Below are 15,234 nucleotides of genomic sequence, written 5' to 3'. Positions count from 1 at the left end.
CCCCTCGCTCTCTTTTCCTCCCCCCCGCGCTCTCTTCCCCCCCCGCGCTCTCTTTCCCCCCCTCACTCTCTTTTCCTCCCCCCCTCGTTCTCTCTCTCTTTTCCACGCGCTCTCATGGCATGGTCAGTACAGAAATCTCTCCATCGTGGAGGGGTGAGAGGGAGTAATAAACATGGAGTCCCTACTGTGTCTGTGTATTTATTTCTAATAAAGTATTTTTCTCTGTGTGTTTTTTTTTTTTTTAAACCCTTTATTGGAGATTCTTAATGGCCAGGTCAAACTTGGCCTGACATTAAGAATCTCGGGCTTTATACCAGCTGGTAAAACATAGCTGGTATTAACCCCTTATTACCCAGCGTGCCACCTGCCACCAGGGCCACTGGAAGAGTTGGATACAGCGCCAGAAGATGGCGCTTCTATGAAAGCGCCATTTTCTGGGGCGGCTGTGGACTGCAATTCGCAGCGGGGGGACCAGAAAGTTTGGGCACCCTTCACTGCGGATTCCAATCCCCAGCTGCCTAGTTGTACCTGGCTGGACTCAAAAATTCGGCGAAGCCCATGTCATTTTTTTTTTTAATTATTTCATGAAATTCATGAAATAAAAAAAAAAGGGCTTCTCTATATTTTTGGTTTCCAGCCGGGTACAAATAGACAGCTGGGGGTTGGGGGCAGCCCGTAGCTGCCTGCTGTACCTGGCTAGCATACAAAAATATGGCGAAGCCCACGTCATTTTTTTAAAAAAGTTTTCAGGCAAAAACCTTTATAATAAAAAAAAAAATGCTTCCCTGGATTTCTATTGCCAGTGAAAGTAACACCAAGCAGCGGGGGTTAGCAGCCAGTAGCTGCTTGGGTTACCCTTAGCAATAGAAAATGCAGCGGGAGCCCACAAACAATGTGATTTTTTTTTTTTTTTTATTTTCAATGAATTTTTTAAAAAAAATCGACATGGGCTTCGCCCATCGAGCACCAGAGCATTTTACTGCTCAATTCATCCCAAGTAATCAGATGACTCCAGTGTCGGACGATTACTTGTTCTGTGTCCCCCTGCATCCATTGCAGCGTGTACGGGCTGTGAGGTCAGCGGAGTTCACTCCAGCACTGGAGTCAGCTGATCTGAACTCAGCTGAACTCCAGCCTGCACATGCTGCGATGGATGCAGGGGGACATAGAACAAGTAAGGTCTAAGCCACACGGCGAGAAAAACAGTGCGAGTGGAGTGCGATCAAACATCGCATTCCACTCGGACCAATATTAGCCTGTGTGTCAGCGCACATGAGTGATTATTTTCTCCGCCCTAATTGGACCGAGAAAACAATCACAGCATGCTACAACTGTAATGCAAGACTCTCTCTTTTACCCATTCAAGTGTATGTGGTGAGAGAAAAATCGCACTGCACTTGCGGTACATCGGTGGACTACGGAGGAGAGAGGGAGAGAAATCCCTCCCACCCCTCCTCAGTGCTGGCCCACCCCTCGAGTGGCGGACCGCCCCCCGCAGCTGAGGTCTGCTCGCACAGTCGGACCTCAGTCGCAGGGACACACGCATGACACTCAGCTCTGCTGTACTGAGCGTGAGCCGAGTGTAATGCGAGGGGATCGCAGTAATCCCCGTGTGGCCCCAGCCTAATCGGCCGACACTTGAGTCAGCTGATCTGAACTCAGCTGAACTCCTGTACACACAGCCCACACACACAGCCCGCACACGGTCACATGTGATCGGCAGCAGGCAGCGACTGCTGTTAAGGCTACATACACATGACCGTTCCGTTTTTGCGGGCCACAAAAAACGGTCCTTTTGTTTCACGGATGCATCCTAGTGGCATCCGTGTGACATCTGCGTGCCTTCCGGGTTTTTTTGCGGACCGCAAAAAACGGAAGCAGCAAGAAAGATAAATAGATGAGTAGATATAGAGATGGATAGATAGATATAGAGACAGAGGGATAGAGGGATGAATGAATGAATGAATGAATGAATAGAGGGCTGGATAGATAGATAGATAGATAAGAAAGACATATATAATGTCCTACCCCCCTGCATATTCTAAGCTGGCACCCTTTTGTGACTGTCATGTGGCACTAAGGTGCTTAGTCTTGTATTTAGCCAAAAAATAAATAAATAAAAAAAAATGACATGCGGTCCCCCTATCTTTTGTAGCCAGCTAGGTTAAAGCAAACGGCTGCAGCCTGCAAACAACAGCTGGCAGCTTCACCTTGGCTGGTAATCCAAAACAGAGGCCCCCCCACACTGTTATTTTAAATTAACTAAATAATTTAAAACAAAAAACACGGGGTCCCCCGAAATTGGATCACCAGCCAAGGTAAAGCGGACAGCTGTGGTCTGGTATTCTCAGACTAGGGAGGTTCACCGTTATTGGACACTCCCCAGCCTAAAAATAGCAGGCTGCAGCCGCCCCAGAAGTAGCGCATCCATTAGATGTGCCAGTCCTGGTGCTTCGCGCCAGCTCATCCCGTTGCCCTGGTGCGGTGGCAAACGGGGTAATATATGGGGTTAATACCAGATGTGTAATGTCACCTGGCATCAAGCCCTGGAGTTAGTGATGTCAGGCGTGTATCAGATACCCGACATCACCAACCCAGGCAGTAATAAAAAAAAAAAAAAATAGACAACAAACACATTTTTATTTGAAAAAACACTCCCCAACACATTCCCTCTTTCACCAATTTATTAGAAAGAAAAACAAATCCAGGTCTGGTGTAATACAAGGGGGTCCCACGATGATCCATACCATAGTCAATGTCCCAGTCAATGAAGAACAGAATGTTCCCTATTTGCTGGGAGAGCCGTGCAGTGACCTGAGCTAACATCAATAGGTCAGCCCAGGTCACTGCAGGGCATGACGAGTGCTGCTATCAGGAGGTTAGTGAGGTATATTACCTGCGATGATCGCTGAACTCCTGACAGCAGCACTGTCACCGAGTTCAATGACCGCTGCCTTCACAAACAAAGTATCGCGAGCGGCCCGTGACGTTACCACTAGTCACAGTCTCGGGTCGACAGCGAGAGGTGATGTGACAAGCGGCGGGTATAGAAGGCAGTGACGCAGTGACGACCGCTGACGTCAGGAGGGCAGGACTTCATCACCGTATCTAATGAACTTACTAACCTCCTGACGGTAGTGCTTGTCATCCCCGCGGCTGCTGACACTGCAGTGTGGGCCGCTGCTGACACTGCTGAGCGGGCAGCCGCGGGGCTGGGGCTGGAGCGGGACACTGACTGCACGGGCACCCAACGGAAGTCACATGGAAGTGCTTCCGTGTTGCTTCCGTGAATTTTGCGGACCCATTGACTTGTATTGAGTCACGGTTCGTTATTACGGAACAGAATAGGACATGTTCCATAATAACGGAGCGGACATACGGCATCCGATGTGGGTTTTTTTGTAGGATCGGATGCACATGGAAGTGCTACCGTGTACCATCCGATCCTACACAAAAGACATTGAAAAGATGGTCCTGTCTGTGGGGCCGCAAAAAAACAGGAACTAACCAGGACAAACGGAACGGTCATGTGAATGAACCCACCTGCAGGCATTGCAGCGTGTGCGGGCTGTGAGATCAGGAGTCCGCTGACTCCAGCGCCGGCCGATAAAGTCCCGCTGCAGAAGCATCCGGTAAAATAACGGTTGCATGCGCTGCACATTTAATCTACAGGATCTGGTCATATGCGGTTTGCGGATGATATGGACACACAGACTAGACAAGAGGGAAAAAAGCAATCTCATCACCCCGTCACTTTTTTTTCCCCAATTATTTTTTTCACATGTTGCGCCGGCTAATAATCATAATTTCTGTACACACACTCACGCACAAACACTCACAAAAACACTCACGCACAAACACACACACACTATACACACACACACTTTCTTCCCCTGGCTATGCAGAGCTGGCAGCTTCAGATGTCTCTGTGTGATTTCTCTCATCCACACAGGGAAGAGGCAGGGAGGAGGCTTTTGGGTGGAGAGCTGAGGGGGGTGTGTTAGAAAAGCTATAGACACCGCCCTAGAGCCACAAAGAATTCTGGAACTTGTAGGAACTGAACACAGAAAGTCAGAGGAGAGATTAACCCCATCAGAGCTGGAGCCAGCAATGAGCATGTGCTGCTAGTGCACAATAAAACCTAATTTTGCTGAAAAAACATAATAGATGTGTTGAGGGGCACATATTAGCAAGATTTATCAGAAAAAAAAAATCAGTTTTGGTAACTGGACAACTTCTTGAAGACCAACCTTTCCCTCTTTCCCTGACTGATGTAATACAGCAGGAAGGGGAGAGTATAGAGACGTACTTTTGGAGGTTACAGCTGAAGTGGGCAGACGTGGGGTACAAAGTCAGAACCTCCCTTAATGACAAAATACTGATGAGTATATTCGTTAACGGTATGAATAAGGTTTTACGAGAAGCAGTACAGACAGCCAGACCTGAGTGGAGAAACATGGACCCAACAGATCTTCTGCAAGTAGCTAAGGGGGTTGAACTGGCAAAATGCAAGCGACCAGTTATGTATGCTAGAGCACAAGGAAAACAGTGGAAGCAGAGAGGGGGGGCACCAGGTGACCGAGCGACCGTACAGTGCTGGAATTGTGGACAGAATGGACATTACGCCAGACAGTGCAAAAACCCCAAATAGAGGGAGCAGACTGACTCTCCTCCTTCCTTCCCTCCTCCTTTGCCTCTGGCCTAGGAAACTGGTGACCACGAAGGGACTGGAGGGATTGGTGTCTGAAATTCCCTTGATAAAACAGTATCCCTTAAGCCCAGCCAAATCAATGGCCCTGACCAGAGATATAAGAGAATATGTGCAGGCAGGGGCTCTAGTACAAAGGTCCTCCCCCTGTAACACTCCCTTGTATCCAATCAAAAAAAAAAAAAGGGCCCAAAGGTTCCCCTGATACATACAGAATGGTGCATGATTTGAGAGCTGTCAATGCTGTCACTGAGAGTGTAACATCCATTGTTCCAAACCCACATACCTTACTGTCACAAATCCCAGGGACCTGCAAATGTTTTACAGTAATTGATTGGGCAAATGCATTTTTCTCTGTGCCTCTAGACCCTGACTGTCAGTATCTTTTTGCCTTCACACATGAGGGGAAACAGTACATGTGGACAGTCCTCCCACAAGGAGGAATTAATTCACCTACCATTTATTCTACAGCTATGGCAGGAATTCTGGAACAGTGGCAACCGCCTCATCCACAGGTTACGCTATTGCAGTACGTGGATGACCTTTTGCTCTGCTGTCCAGACCAGACGTCCTGCAAGGAAGCCACAATTTCTTTGCTGTGTTTTCTGGCAGAGAATGGTTGCAAAGTTTCACGTGAAGAATTACAGTACTGTAAGCAAAAGGTAACCTTTTTGGGTCACTGTATCTCTGAAGGTACAAGACACCTGACTGAGGAGAGAAAACAAGCAGTCCAAAATCTCTCCCTACCCAGGTCCCACCGGCAACTGCGCACCTTTTTGGGCTTAGTGTCATACTGCAGGTCTTGGATAAGGTCTGCCTCTATGATTGTCTGTTATCTGACCCCTTTGACCTCCCTCAGGAAGCTATTTGTCACGCTCCCCGGGTCCTCACCCCCGCTCCCCGGCTCACCTGCCACGCTCCCCGCTCTCCAGCCTCCGGTGCCCGTCTTTCCCAGGCCCCCTGGTGCTCGATTCCGGCGCCCGACGGCTGCCCAGGACCTGGCCGGCTCCCCTGCGTCCTCCTCTCAGCCTCCTTCCCTGGCTTCTGGCACCCGGGCGGCGCGCATGCGCATTAGGGCGCGCGCGCGGTCACTGACCCTTTCTTAAAGGGCCAGCGTCCATTAACAGGAAATGAGGTTGAACTGGTACAGGGTATAAAGGGGGTTATTGTCCAAGGGGGCGGGGCCTGATCTTCGTGTTTCCTAAGCTAGGAGTCAGGTCTCCTGGTGTCTCAGTGCATGTACTCACCTATCTCTCTTGTAGAGCCGTGCCTGCCTCGCCATCCAGTCTGCCGTATCCTGAACCCCGAACGCTGTCCATCTGCCATCCTGACAGTCCGCACCATCTCGGATCCCTGCGGTGACCCGTCATCTCGCTCCCAAGGTTCCGGACCCCGCCTGACATCATCTCGGCTTCCGAACCTGAGCTGCGTCACCAGGACTACCACCCGTGACTCCGTGGTCCCAGGGACTTCTCCGCTATACTCGTGTGCAAGGACTGTTCTGCTGTTTATAGTGTTCCAGCTGCCGGACTCTTTACTACCATCTAGGAGTTCGGTCCAGTGGATCCACCTCCTGGGTCTGCCCGTACACCTGGCCGTGACAGTAAGATCAGGCCATGGATCCCGCTGCAGCACTAGCGGCCTTGCAAGAAGAACTCCAACGCCAGCGTGAAGTCCAGACCCGCATGCTGAACTTTATGACGTCCGTGGACACCCGCCTGTACACGTTACAAGCGGCAGTTACGCCTTCAACATTCCGGGCCTCCTCTAGTCAATCCACGGCTCCCGCACCCGTGGCAGCCTCTTCGAATGCCTCCCAACTCCGTTTGGCTTCACCACCTCGTTATGCCGGAGATCCCAAGACCTGCAGGGGCTTCATAAACCAATGTTCCCTTCATTTCACGCAGCTACCACACTTGTTTGCCTCCGACCAAGCCAAGGTCGCCTTCATCATGTCTCACCTAGAGGGCGAGGCACTGGCGTGGATGAACCCCTTGTGGGAGAAGGAGGACCCTATGACCAAGGATCTTCAAGAGTTCCTGCAGGCCTTTCGCAGCACCTTTGACGAGCCGGGACGCGCCTCTGCGTCTGCTTCATCCCTTCTCCGCTTACGTCAAGGAACACTGACGGTGGGCCAATACGCCATCCGTTTCCGCACTTTGGCTTCAGAACTCGGGTGGAATAATGAGGCCCTAACAGCCGCCTTCTGGGAAGGACTCTCGAGTCGCATCAAAGATGAGTTGGCGGGTCGTGACGTGCCCTCCACCCTAGATGCCCTGATTGCCCTAGCAACTCGAGTGGACATTCGTTTTCAGGAGCGCTCCAAAGAGCTATCTCGTGAGAGACGGCCGGTACGGCATTCCTCTCCACCGCAGAAACCCTCCGTACTTCAGTCATCGGCAGCTGGAGCTCCCGTCCACGAGCCCATGCAGATCGACCGAGTGCGTCAGTCTGAACAACGTCGAGCAGAGCGGCTCGCCAAGGGCCTCTGCTTTTACTGCGGTGAGGGCACACACCTGCTACGATCCTGTCCAGAGAGGCCGGGAAACTCCAAAGCCTAGGGTTGGTAGGAGAGGCCACCCTAGGTGCTGGGACTCTCTCTGACCCGGTTACATGGACAGTGCAAGTGACAACGGGAGAGACGCGGTTCACGGCTGATGCCTACCTCGATTCCGGGGCAGCAGGCAATTTCATCCAGCAGGCCACGGTGGACAAGTACCGGGTGCCTGTTATGCCACTCGACAAGCCCCTAGTGATTGCCTCGGTGGATGGGAAACCCCTCTCTGACACCATCTCCTGGATCACCAGGCCGGTCGAACTGCGTATCGGTGCCCTTCACACCGAGAACCTCGCTTTCTACGTCCTCCCACACATGTCCCACCAAATCCTGCTGGGACTTCCATGGTTGCGGACACATGAACCATCAGTTAGCTGGGGTACTGGCGAAATCACCCGATGGGGCTCTTCGTGTTATGAGAGGTGCCTAAAGTCCATACAACCCATCCGACGACCTCCGGTTCCAGAGAACCTACCGGGGCTGCCCTCGGCCTATTGGTCCTTTGCAGATGTCTTTGACAAAAAGGAATCCGAGGTACTGCCGCCACATCGTCCATACGATTGTGCCATCGACCTGCTTCCAGGAACAACCCCACCACGAGGACGGATATATCCTTTATCTCCAGCCGAAACAAGGGCCATGTCAGCTTACATCTCAGAGAGCCTAGCAAGGGGGTTCATTCGGAGATCCTCCTCTCCTGCTGGAGCAGGTTTCTTCTTTGTTAAGAAGAAAGAGGGCGACTTACGCCCATGCATAGACTACCGGGGTCTGAATCAAATCACCGTAAAAAACAAGTACCCTCTGCCGCTCATTCCCGAATTGTTTGACCGGCTTAGAGGAGCTCGTGTGTTCACCAAGCTGGATCTTCGGGGTGCTTACAATCTGGTACGCATCCGCTCTGGTGACGAATGGAAAACCGCGTTCAATACGCGCGATGGACATTATGAGTACTGCGTGATGCCCTTCGGCCTGTGTAACGCTCCTGCCGTCTTTCAAGAACTGGTGAACGACGTGTTCCGGGACCTTCTCTACATCTGTGTGGTAGTGTATCTAGATGACATCCTTGTCTTCTCTCCGGACCTCCAAACCCACAGAGAAAACGTACAGCTGGTTCTACAAAGACTGAGAGAGAATCGTCTGTACGCAAAGTATGAGAAGTGTGTCTTTGAGCAGTCTTCTCTCCCCTTTCTGGGGTACATCATCTCTGATACTGGACTGCAGATGGATCCCAAGAAGGTCTCCGCCATTCTCAACTGGCCTCCTCCATCTGGACTGAAGGCAATCCAACGCTTCCTGGGATTCGCCAACTACTACCGCCAGTTTATCCCTCACTTCTCTGCCTTGACCGCTCCTCTCTCCGCTTTGACTAAGAAGGAGGCTAATCCAAAGGACTGGTCACCTGCGGCTGACGCCGCGTTTGGTTCTCTGAAGCGGGCTTTTGCTTCCTCTCCTGTGCTCCACCGTCCGGAGTTAAACCGCCAGTTCACCTTGGAGGTGGATGCCTCCTCCTCAGGAGCCGGAGCAGTGCTCATGCAGAAGTCCTCCTCCGGGAAGATGGTGACTTGCGGATTCTTCTCCAAGGGCTTCTCAGCGCCTGAACGCAACTACACCATCGGTGACCGAGAGCTCTTGGCAGTCAAACTGGCTTTGGAGGAATGGCGCTACCTCCTGGAAGGTGCAGTGTACCCCGTGATTATTTACACGGACCACAAGAACTTGGAATACCAACGGTCCGCTCAGCGTCTGAACCCACGGCAAGCCAGGTGGTCCCTATTCTTTGCCAGGTTTGATTTCCAGCTTCACTTCCGACCCGCGGACAAGAATGTACGCGCTGATGCCTTGTCCAGGTCTTTCATGCCCATGGAGCAGGAGGAGGAGACTACCCAACCCATCATCTGTCCTAGCAAAATCATTCCGGTGGCCCCTGTCACCCTGGCCCAGATACCACCCGGGAAGACCTATGTCTCTGAGGTAGACAGGGAAAAAGTGTTACACTGGGGTCATGCCTCGAAAACAGCCGGTCATGCTGGTCAGAAAAAGACATGGGGTGCGATTGTACGTCATTATTGGTGGCCATCCCTTCGCACGGACGTCGCTGCTTTTGTCTCTGCCTGTTCCTCTTGTGCCAGGAACAAGACGCCCAAACACCTCCCATATGGCCGTCTTCTGCCTCTGCCGATACCCTCAGTTCCGTGGCAACACATAGCAATGGACTTCATTACGGACTTGCCATTGTCATCCGGACACACAGTCATATGGGTCGTGGTGGACCGGTTCTCTAAAATGGTCCATTTCGTTCCTATGGCTGGACTGCCCTCTGCTCAGGAACTCGCGGACGCCTATATACAACACATCTTCCGCTTGCATGGCTTTCCATTACACATCGTATCCGACAGAGGAACTCAGTTCACTTCCCGCTTCTGGAGGGCTCTCTGTAACCATCTGGGAGTGACTCTGGACTTTTCATCTGCATACCATCCTCAGTCTAATGGCCAGGTAGAGAGGGTCAATCAAATCCTGACCACTTTCTTACGTCACTATGTTAACGCCCATCACGACGACTGGTCCGCTCTTCTACCTTGGGCTGAATTCTCCCACAACCACCACATCAGTGAGTCGTCCTCCAGCTCTCCCTTCCATGTCATTTACGGACTTCAGCCTTCCATCCCATTGCCTGTATCTCCCTCTTCGGATGTCCCTGCTGCAGATACAGTAGCCCGTGACTTTGCAACCATTTGGGACTCTGTCAAAACGTCTCTTGGGCGTGCGTCTCTGCGGATGAAAAGACACGCAGACAAGAAACGTCTGGACCCTCCGTGTTTCTCTCCTGGAGACCTCGTCTGGCTTGCTTCCCAGTACGTCCGCCTGAAGATACCTTCATACAAGCTGGGTCCTCGCTACATTGGGCCGTTTAAAGTCCTCAAAAAGATCAATGAGGTCTCCTACAAGCTTCAGCTTCCGGCCACGATGAGGATACCCAACTCCTTCCACGTCTCCCTGCTCAAGCCGGTCGTCCTTGGTCCCTTCTCCGCTGCTGCCAGTCCGGCTCCTCCACCTATTGCCGATGACGACATCTATGCGGTAAGGGATATCGTGGCCATGAAGACCGTACGAGGTCGACAGTTCTTCCTGGTGGACTGGGAGGGGTATGGTCCTGAGGATAGGTCCTGGGAGCCCAGGGAGAACGTGGGCACTCCTCTTATCCGTGCCTTCATGTCCCGGTTGCAGGGAGGGGGGCGTGGGGGGGGGGGGTACTGTCACGCTCCCCGGGTCCTCACCCCCGCTCCCCGGCTCACCTGCCACGCTCCCCGCTCTCCAGCCTCCGGTGCCCGTCTTTCCCAGGCCCCCTGGTGCTCGATTCCGGCGCCCGACGGCTGCCCAGGACCTGGCCGGCTCCCCTGCGTCCTCCTCTCAGCCTCCTTCCCTGGCTTCTGGCACCCGGGCGGCGCGCATGCGCATTAGGGCGCGCGCGCGGTCACTGACCCTTTCTTAAAGGGCCAGCGTCCATTAACAGGAAATGAGGTTGAACTGGTACAGGGTATAAAGGGGGTTATTGTCCAAGGGGGCGGGGCCTGATCTTCGTGTTTCCTAAGCTAGGAGTCAGGTCTCCTGGTGTCTCAGTGCATGTACTCACCTATCTCTCTTGTAGAGCCGTGCCTGCCTCGCCATCCAGTCTGCCGTATCCTGAACCCCGAACGCTGTCCATCTGCCATCCTGACAGTCCGCACCATCTCGGATCCCTGCGGTGACCCGTCATCTCGCTCCCAAGGTTCCGGACCCCGCCTGACATCATCTCGGCTTCCGAACCTGAGCTGCGTCACCAGGACTACCACCCGTGACTCCGTGGTCCCAGGGACTTCTCCGCTATACTCGTGTGCAAGGACTGTTCTGCTGTTTATAGTGTTCCAGCTGCCGGACTCTTTACTACCATCTAGGAGTTCGGTCCAGTGGATCCACCTCCTGGGTCTGCCCGTACACCTGGCCGTGACACTATTGATTCCTTTCATTCCCTTAAACTACTCATTGTATCTTCCCCGGCCCTGGGTATTCCAAATTACGATCAACCATTTTTCTTGTTTTGCACAGAACAGGGAGGGCATGCGACAGCCGTCCTCACACAGCAACATGGTGACAAACAAAGACCAATAGCTTACTACTCAGTGCGATTGGACCCAGTTGTCAGAGGGTCTCCCACATGTATCCGTGCTGTAGCGGCTGCTGCAGTACTGCTAGGGAAAGCTTGCGAGATCACATTGACATTTCCCTTAACAATTTACTCCCGCATGACATTCATGCTATACTTGTGCAAGTCCAACCGAAACACCTGTCTATGGCCAGACAGCTCAGACTTGAATGTGCCCTTCTGATTCCTGAGTATGTCCCCCTCAAGAGGTGTAATGTTCTGAATCCAGCCACCCTTTTGCCAGTAGATTCAGAAAAGGGGGAATTGGTGACAATGGTAGCAAGTGAGGATGCACGAGCATGACTGCATAGAGCTGATGAGTCATGAGACAGCAGGTTTTCCACATGTCTATGATACACCTATTACTAATGCAGATTTTGAGTTTTTTGTAGATGGCTCCAGATACCACCTGGATGGGAGATTCTACACTGGATATGCAGTAATATCCTCACATGAGGTAATCCGAGCTGAACCACTCCCGCCGCACATGTCCGCGCAGGAGGCGGAGCTAACAGCGCTCATTGAGGCGTGTAGAGCGGGATCAGGTAGGAAAATTAATGTGTATTCAGACTCAAATTATGGATTTGGGATCTGTCATGATTTTGGCCCTATCTGGAGAAGTAGAGCTTTTCTTACGTCAGCTGGTATTAAAAATGCAGAATTGATAAAACGGTTAATGGAGGCACTAATGTTACCAGTCCAGGTTGGCATCATTAAGGTGAAAGCACACACAAAAGGTGACTCACTGGAGGTAGCGGGCAATAGAAGGGCGGATGCAGCTGCGAAAGCAGCAGCAAAGAGGCCTAGGGATCAGAGGATAGTGGCAGGGAGCCAGCAAGTCCCAGCCACAGTAAGTCTGGATGTCCTGAAATCCCTCCAGCATCAGGCTGCCTAAACAGAGAAGGAACACTGGGAGAAAATGGGAGCTGGGCTGAACTCGAATGGAGTATGGGAAAGTAAGGATAGGTTATGTTCACCAAGGTCCCTGTTCCCTATAATGGCACAAGCAACACATGGCCCCACTCACGCCTCAAAAAGTCACATGTGTAACCAGGTGAATGCCTTCTGGATCGCTCCTGGCTTCAGTTACGTAGCCTCCAAACACGTACAATCCTGCATTATCTGCGCACAACACAACCCAGGTAAAACAGTAAAAGTCCCTAAGAAAGCAACACCCAGACCGCTCTACCGTGTCAACGACTGCAAATAGACTACATACAACTACCCAAGGTAGGAGTGTATGAATACGTCCTGGTATGTGTAGATCTCTTCTCAGGATGGGTTGAGGCCTATCCAGTAAAATGTGCAAATGCTAAAACAACTGCAGATAAACTGATGAAGGAACTAGTCTGTAGGTATGGCATCCCAGAAGCCATAGAAAGTGACAGGGGTACACATTTCACTGGAGAGATAATGAGGGACATTATGCAGGCCCTGGGAATAGAGCAGGCGTCCATACCTCTGATCATCCACAGAGCAGTGGAAAAGTAGAGAGATTAAACGGGACACTTAAACTAAAAATTCAAAAGGCCATGGCAGAGACAGGAAAGAATTGGGTAGAGTGCTTATCCCTGGCACTCTTTTCAGTCAGGCACACTCCAAATAGAAAGACAGGCTTGTCTCCTTTTGAAGTCCTTTTTGGTAGTGCCCCAAAAACAGGTCTGTACTTTCCACAAGTGTTACAGATGCAACACGGCACTATGACAGCCTTCGTCCAGGCCTTACAGGAAAGACTTAATGGGGTGCATAAACATGTCTTTTCATCCATTCCAGATCCCAATGCAAGTGCAGATGTGCATCAGCTGAATCCAGGTGATTGGGTGGTCGTGCGCAGACAAGTGAGAAGGAGCCTAGATCCACGCTTTGATGGCCCATTCCAAGTCCAGTTGAGCACATCCACCTCAGTGAAACTTGAGGGAAAACCCACCTGGATCCACGCCAGTCACTGTAAAAAGGTCACTCCACCGGCTGGATGACAGTTTTGCTAATTATCCTGCTAGGTGTAGCAGGGTTGCTGCACCAAACAAAGACACTGAGCCAACGTTTAAATACGGACTGGGATAATAAACTCATTCACCACCATATTTCTCTTACTGAGGACATGGAAGGAGAAAAGCCAAAAGACTGTTGGATCTGCACACACAGTTTTATTTTCTTCAAAGACTATGCCATATTTAGCCTTACCTCTGGAACCACAGGAGGTGTTGATATCAGACTGTATGTACAATGAGATCAATACAGAGTAAAGTCTGGCTCACTCAATTTTTTGTAGGTGCCTCCGAGAAAAATTACAGTAGCGACAAAAGGTAGCTCGGGCACACAAGAAGAAGTGAGAGTCCGAAACAAATGGTATTTGAACTTCAGTTCGCTTGTTTTATTGATGCAAAGGACCAAAAAATTAAATCTGACGTATCGGCCTTCACATATAGGCCTTCCTCAGAGATAGTCTATGATGCAAACTTACAGAAAGAAAAGAACAAAATTATTACATATACAGAAGTACATACATCCTATGTGCATTATGGTATGAAAATCTCTTTTGAAAAAATAAATAAACTAGCATCAACAAGCATATAAACACTGATATTAGGTTCACATTGAAAAAATTAGAAGCAAAAACACTATATCGCAATGCTCTGTTTCTGAAACGGTATGTGCATGAGAAGGTTTATGACACTTGAAAAGAAGACCACCCTAACTGTAATCAATACAGGAAACATAGGACATACCTATATGGATGTGGAAGAGAATATGCATTCGAGTAATTACGCAAATAAACGGAGACTTCATGATCTACACGAATGCCTAAAATAGACAAATGTAAAGATACTAGATCCGGCCACAATGAAGAGATTAAGTGGAATGGAAGGTATAAGAAGCGTAAGAGACTAAGAAAAAGAAGGAAGAAAATCCAAGGAGGTTATAGAGAAATGAACAGAAATGAAATATAAGTAAACAGGGAGATATTGGACACAGAGGAAGGGAACCAGGTACTATGAGAAAAGAAAGAAGACAAATGAAGGTAATGTGAGAGGAAGATGAAAATGGAAAAAAGAAAAAAGAAAAAGGCAAAGGAAAAGGAGGAGAGAGAGGAGAAGAAAAAGAGAATGAAGAAAAAGAAGAAGGAGAAAAAGGAAGAGAAATAGGCACTGTACACCACGACTGAAAGAAGAGTAATGAAATGAGAGTAATGAAAATACCTTTGTAAACATCAAAGATACGGTAGGTTGCACACAGGTAGTGTATAGGTAATACCGGACTGGGAGAGTCAGCTATATAGTGCTATGAAAAGGAAGGAAAGGTTTGCAGAGTATGATAATTATTGAGCTTTATTGTACAGGTATGAGGGACTAGATGCAACTGCTATAGATATGTACATACCTAATCAAAGAGTATGTGGTAAAAGCAAGGCTGCCAATCTGACATGTGTTTTTTTCACAAGTATCAGGAGTCTGGACTGGTGCCTAATGTGATCTATGAACATAAATATTAGTTGCTGTATTAGTACAGCCCTCAAAAATGAGGAGAGCATATAGCACAGGAGGAGTACACATACCACTTGATCAGACTACTGTGAGAAAAATATTTTGTTTTTGTTTTGTAGAGATCAGGCCAGTACCCGAAGGGTGTAAAAAGCCTAATGTTTTAATCTGTGGATACACAAAAGTATGGGGATGTAAAGCTGGGTTTACACACTGCAACATCGCAAAGGACATCGCTGTAACGTCACCGGTTTTGTGACGTAACAGCGACCTCCCTAAGTCTCTGGTGAGTCGCTGGTGAGCT

Source organism: Anomaloglossus baeobatrachus, chromosome 4 (assembly GCF_048569485.1).
Source record: "Anomaloglossus baeobatrachus isolate aAnoBae1 chromosome 4, aAnoBae1.hap1, whole genome shotgun sequence".
In the NCBI taxonomy this organism is placed as follows: Eukaryota; Metazoa; Chordata; class Amphibia; order Anura; family Aromobatidae; genus Anomaloglossus; species Anomaloglossus baeobatrachus.
The sequence above is the reverse complement of the archived record's forward strand: the minus strand, read 5'-3'. Positions refer to the sequence as shown.